At 48.0% G+C, this 6,000-nt stretch overlaps 1 protein-coding gene across 7 annotated transcripts in view; it reads right to left on the reverse strand.

The window, feature by feature from the left end:
* TRERF1 (transcriptional regulating factor 1) overlaps positions 1 to 4,761 on the reverse strand; it is a 202,343-nt gene extending 197,582 nt beyond the window's left edge. For 6 of the 7 annotated variants that reach the window (XM_090282417.1, XM_090282416.1, XM_090282415.1 and 3 more), the window contains exons 1-2: positions 4,610 to 4,761; positions 4,108 to 4,189 (exon numbers count right to left, since the gene is read on the reverse strand). The gene's annotated coding sequence lies outside the window, so the exon portion shown is untranslated. Of the gene's footprint in view, positions 1 to 4,107; positions 4,190 to 4,455; positions 4,496 to 4,609 lie in introns of those variants that run through there. The other variant, XM_090282412.1, reaches the window with a different exon arrangement.
* Between the last annotated feature and the right edge of the window lie 1,239 nt (positions 4,762 to 6,000).

A 6,000-nucleotide genomic window follows, 5' to 3' on the forward strand; every position in this document is an offset into this window, starting at 1 on the left:
CCTGGTGCCCTCAGTTTCCCCCCACCCCCAATCCCCAGAGAGGCTTTTTTGAGGCTGCTTTAGCTAAGTAAGTCCAGGTCACTGCTCCATGCCGGTGTCATCAGAGCATTTATCACATTTTGCAACATATATTTCTTTACATGTCAACCTCCCCTCTGGACTGTAAACAAGGGTTGGGGTGGAGAATAGGTAGAGGGAAATGATTGTGTCTGTTTGACTCATCGACGATTCTCAGAGCCTAACCTCCATGCCTAGCAAACAGTGGGCGCTCACTAAGTAGCTGCCAAATGCACCAATGAATAGACGAGAGCCGGTCGTGGCGTGAAGACAACGGTTTCCATCTATGAGCCTAGAGTCAGTACTGCCATTTAGGCACACAAGTTCTTTTTCTCCCTTCTTCGCTATCAAAAAAAAGTGTGAATGTTGGCGAACCAAAAGCCCAATAACTCAGCATGTCCCACACATTCTCAGCTTGTGGTCTTCGGTGAGGAAAAAGCAAAAACCATCCATTTCTTCAGTAAACCCAAATTAACCAATAGACTCTACAAGCAGCTGCCCAGAGAACTTGAAAATTCTTATAATCTATCACAGGGCTTTTCGTTATGTATTTTATTTAACCCAGAAAAGGGGGGGGGATTAAGAGAGCCCTGGAATCAAACTCAAATTATCAAGCCTGCATTATTCCTTAAAATGCCACAGTACCCTTGTTGAAAAGCATGCCAAGAACAGATCCAGCTGCTCTTGTCTCCCTCTTCCTACAAAAGAAAGCAACTGTTTAATTTCCCCTTTATTTTATTGGTTCGCCTTAAACATGCAAATTCAGAAATAATGTATTACTAATCCAAAGATCCCGGCTGATTCTAATCCTCTCTCTTCCCTAAATTACACAGTTCTATGAAGTCAGAAATAAAATGAGCTGAATTCAACTGCTTTTAGAGCAGGACAATCAGCACAAATTTGTACTGCCTGGGGTCCAGGCCACTTGTCTGGATCCTTACTTTACATGTCAATGTTCAAAGTCAATAAAAACAGTAGGAGCTTTTTCCCCAAAAATATCTGAGATATCCCAGAGGTGACAGTAATACAATATCATTACAATTAACCCAATGGCAAATATACAAGCAAATGCCAATTATCCACGTGTGAATTTTTTTTTTCACAGAAAATGGATAAAGCCACATTAGGCTTTCTGGTACTGCTCCATTAACCTTAGATTTGACCAAGCATAATTAGACAGGTGAACCAGCTGGCTGCAGGGGAAACTTCCAAGATGAACTGAAATTATTTTTGATGTCTGGGATTATGTGCCACTCTCTATTAGCACATATAATTGGGTATCAACCATGCACTTTCTTTTCCAAGACGGTGGCAAGCTTTCGTAATTATTTCCTTGCAATGATGATCAAGATTACCAGGTTACTCAAAAGTCTTTTTTGGAATGCCAAGGTACAAATCCATTCTCTCCGTGAGAAGACAAAAACAGAAGTTAATCAGCTTGCCCAAGTCCGTGAAGCAATTTGGCCGTTGGCCCAGGAAGGCACTGTCAAGACCTCTGGAGACCTCTCTCCACAAGAACGAATCATAGAATTTCAGACATGGATGGAACTCATGCATCAAACCATGTATTTTTAATTTAAAAAAAAAAAAATTGAAGCCCAGAAATACTAGAAACTGCTAGCCTCCCCAAGCTTTGACCATCAAACCACCTTAAAAATTCTGTCACTTTACAAACACTATAGACTTCAGCCAACTTCTGAATGCAAGACAATGTCAACACTTTCTAATTAATCAACTTTATGGAGAATCCTTATACTTTCCCCCCAAAACAATGCTTTTGATTACTGTGAACAACCCAACCACCAAAGCATGAGAAAAAGAACATAATAAATAAGCTTTGTTTTTGTGGCCACATATTTTATTACATAAGCAGCAGTCCCCTCATTTATAATTAATGCTCCTACCTCAACAAAAACCACAGGCCCAAGCGGGTTAAAGGAAGCAAAACTGAGTACTTTCCACACAGTTCATGGAACAACTGTTTTCACAGCAAGCTCACAAAATGCTATGTGATATTAACACATGCCTGCTATGTGGAAGCCTGCTTACCAAGCTGTGAAAAGCCTCATGTTTACTATGGAACCTGTAAAATTAATCTTCTCAATGACCATAAAGCAGACGGGAAACGCTCTTTTTTGATATGTCAAGCTGGCTTCTCAACAAATCTTCGGCAAAAATGGACATGCCTAAAAGGGCGGGGCCCAACAAGGTGTGTCATTCCCAGTATCAATTCCTATAAATCAAATCCTGACAATCACCACAATTTTTTTAAAAGAATGAATTATGATTCATGGGCCTTCAAACCTTTATTACCACAAGAACATCCCAGCAGAAGAGAAAAAAAGCTACTGACTTGATTAATGGCCAAAGCAAGACAATAAAATAAATCTCATAAATATGAGGGGAAAAAAATGAATGGCTGCTCTTGGTTTCGAGGGTAGGCATGTCAATGATTCCACTATCCTAGGACAAACACACATAAAGATTCTGTTTACCTTCCCAGCGTATACACCAACCAGGCACAGATTTTAAGCAGGGAAAAAATAATAGCTAATTTGTTTAATCGATGTCTAGTTAGGAACACTTGATAAATGGCAATATTTAATTCCCAACTAATTCAACTCTCAAACTGCCAAATATCAAATTTTCAATCTGGAAATCTGATGACAGGAAGGAAAGAAAGAAAGCACTGTCCATGAGTAACATGTAGAGAAATATCTGTAAACCCATTTTTTTCCATACTAGAATTGAGCCTGGCTATAGAACTGGAGAAAGCTTAACCAACTTTAGTTAACCACACTGCCTAGTGTTTACTCACTGATCCTACTAAAACATGTCTAGGTTTGAACCTCGGGTGCTAAAATTATCCTGGCAAAGTTAAAACTCTCAGCATAGTCCAGGTACCTGACAGCCAAAACTTACAACCCATCTGCAGAAACCAGCAGGCTGAGGATCAGGAAAACAGGCAGGGAGAAGCAAAGACTGCTGGTTAACTAGTTAACCGCCAAGTACTTCTGCTTGTTATCCTTCCAGTGGGCACAAAACCACATCATCCGTGACCAGACTGCTTTCTTGGAAGGCTAATGATGCAGGAGGTTGGTACCAACTGGGACAACTGAGAACTCCTTTCTTAAAGCTCTGCTCCAAGGCCTGCTAAAAAGTGCACCCAGTCGGCTTTCGGGAGGCTTTTTTTTTTTTGCAAGAACTCTTCAGCCATCCCTGGATCGTCATTCCTAAGCATCACTTCCATACACTTCACAAGACAGCCCAAGCCATGTTAGCAACCGGCTTCAACACTTAACATTCACTTGCCAAAGCCGCGTCTAGTCTGGGAAGAGTTTCCACAAAGCTGGCTCTAACAGGACAGTCGAAAGCACACGAAGGAACCAGAAGTCATTTTCTTTTAACCTAAGGATGCAGGCGCACATGCTCCAGCCCAGGGCTGACCAGAGGCTGCTCGCCAGGTGCTCCCGGCTTCAGCCAGTGAACGAGTGGTTTTATGTTGTTTTCTAACATCAATTTCTTTAGACCACCAGCTGCAACTTCCCAGTCTTCCAAACTGAAGTTGGGACTGAAGGGGAGGTTTACCCCCTCACACATTTCTCCTATCTGGGTGGCCACTTTAACTTCTGGGGGATACCCAACCCCCAAAGAGCCCACAGGCGCATATACAGACACATATGCATCATGTCAAAAACCCCAAAAGGCACATCCCTAGGGTCCTGCGGTTTCTTGGCTGGAAGAATGAAGGCTTTATAACATCACAACCTTCAAGTGCAAGCCCCACCACCACCCTTTAAGCTGGGTCTGCCAATTTTAGCGTCCATCGTACCCCTCCCCCTTTGCTGGGATGCCATGGAGCTCAGAGAGGGAAGAGGGAAGGAAAGCAGAGAGAAGGCCCTAGTAAAATACTGAAAGTAAGGAAGTGGGGGAAATTTTTCCTTCTCTGTCCCCCGACTTTGTCCCTTCCCCTCCCCCCACCACGTCTTCTCACGGAGCATCCCCCAACTAATTTTTTTAAAAATGAAACTTAATGAGGTTCTTGCCTACCTTGGCTGTTTCTGCAACAAGTGCATGGGCAATCCGACAAGACCAGTCTCCGCTTGGGGGGTGAGATGAGGGGCAAGCAGAGCTGATGGAGTAATTTCAATATTAATTTATATCAGAGCCGCCTTCTCGAAGCACTACTCACTTACAGTACTGCCATCAGCCTGTAAACAAATATCGCTCCGCCAGGAAACATACTCCCTAGATGCAAGCCCCTCTCCCCAGCAGGGAACCTGGCCCTTCGCCCCCCCACCCCCATCCAACAGCATGCTCCCCCAACCCCAGTAGAAAGCTCTGGGTTCCCAAAGCACCAATCCACCACCTCCGCCACCACCCTAGCAAGAAACTTACTCGGTCCGTCTAGCCTCCACCCTCCCTTCAGGAAATCTACTCTCCATATGCATTCAGCCTCCCCGCAGGAAATCTGCTCCCTCCTCCCCCCTTCTATATACATGCACCCCTCCCTCGCCTCCTCCCCACGCGCCCTCCCCGGTCAGAAACTTACTAGCGAGCAAGCGTGCAGGCTCTCCCGATCCTGGAAACTTACTCCCAGATATAGCGCCCGCCAGCCCCCTTCCCGGCCCTGCTACCCTTCCTGCCCTCCGCCGCAAGCAACTCCAAACTCTCCGCATCCAACCACTCTCCCTCCCCGGTGGAAATTGCAGCGCGGGCCGCGCGCGTGCATCCACCCTCCCCTTCAGGAAACTTACTCCCCATCTGCATGCACCGCCTCTCAGCCATCGCTTAGAGGGAAGGGGGTGTGCTAAGGGGACAGAAATACATATGTATCTCTCGCCCCTCCCCCGGCCGCAGCCCACTCGGGGCCGAGCCGCGGTAACCTGGCCTTACCTTTTGCATTGCTCCCCATCCTCGCCCCTCCCTTAACCCCTCTTATCCGCACCCGACGGCCCCCCTTTTTTTCACCTTTTACCCACCCCTAGCAACCGTTCCCAAGCTCCTCTCGGTCTTTTTTTTTTTTTTTTCTGTCTAAATCCAGGATGCAAATTCCTCCCCTGTCAGCAAATCGACTGTCAAATAATTTTCTTGCTAAAGGAGAAAGGCGGAGTGGGTGGGGGGGGGAGGAGCAGAAGCAAAAGGGGGCGGGGGGGAGGGGAGAGAGGGGGACAGGGGAGGGGAGAGATATCCCTCCGCAGAGCTGGGTCTGGCGGCGGGCGGGGAAGCAGGAAGTAAGGTGTCCAGCACCGAGGCCGGCGGGTGCTACGCCACGGCCCCCGCCCGAGCCCCGTGTCCCACGGGGCCCCTTGCTTTGGCTGGCGCCGGCTGCCCGACGCATTGTTTGCAGTCTTCCCGGCGTTGCACTGCCAATCTTATTTGTTTGCTCTGCATATGCGTGAGGTTGCACCTTTTGTAGGCTGGCGAGATTCTGGACGAGGATGGGGGTGGGGGGCGCGGACCGAGTTACGGCCCCGCGTGGGACCTGTCAGCAAATCGAGGTGTGGCAGACTCTCTGCCGTGGGCCGGAAAATCAAGGCCCAGGAGAAGGCAGCGTGGCCGGGAAGCTGCTGCCTTAGACCCGGACCAGTGCAGGAGTGCTTCCTGCGTAACCGTCCCGGTTATTGTAATGCGCTTTGCAATCTTAACGACTTGGGTTTGGGGTTTATTTGTTAAAGCGGCTGCAAAGATGCCAAAGTCTAGGTGGGCTGGGGGAAGATGGTCTGCACCTTCCTCCACCCCTCCCTGCATCCAGGCCTCGGTGGGGCTGGGAGAGAGGCCGGTACTCCGGGAAAGGGGCAGGAGGTTCACGCAGCGCGCGATTCCATCTCTTAGCTCCGATGGGGGTGGGGAGCGGGTGCTGCAGGCGGCTCTGGAAATGCAGCTCTCTGGGGAGGGGTCTCCACCTCGGCAGCACAGCAGGCCGTGGAGGGGGGTTGCCTA

Source organism: Furipterus horrens, unplaced genomic scaffold (assembly GCF_987537825.1).
Source record: "Furipterus horrens unplaced genomic scaffold, mFurHor1.1.pri manual_scaffold_6, whole genome shotgun sequence".
In the NCBI taxonomy this organism is placed as follows: domain Eukaryota; kingdom Metazoa; phylum Chordata; class Mammalia; order Chiroptera; family Furipteridae; genus Furipterus; species Furipterus horrens.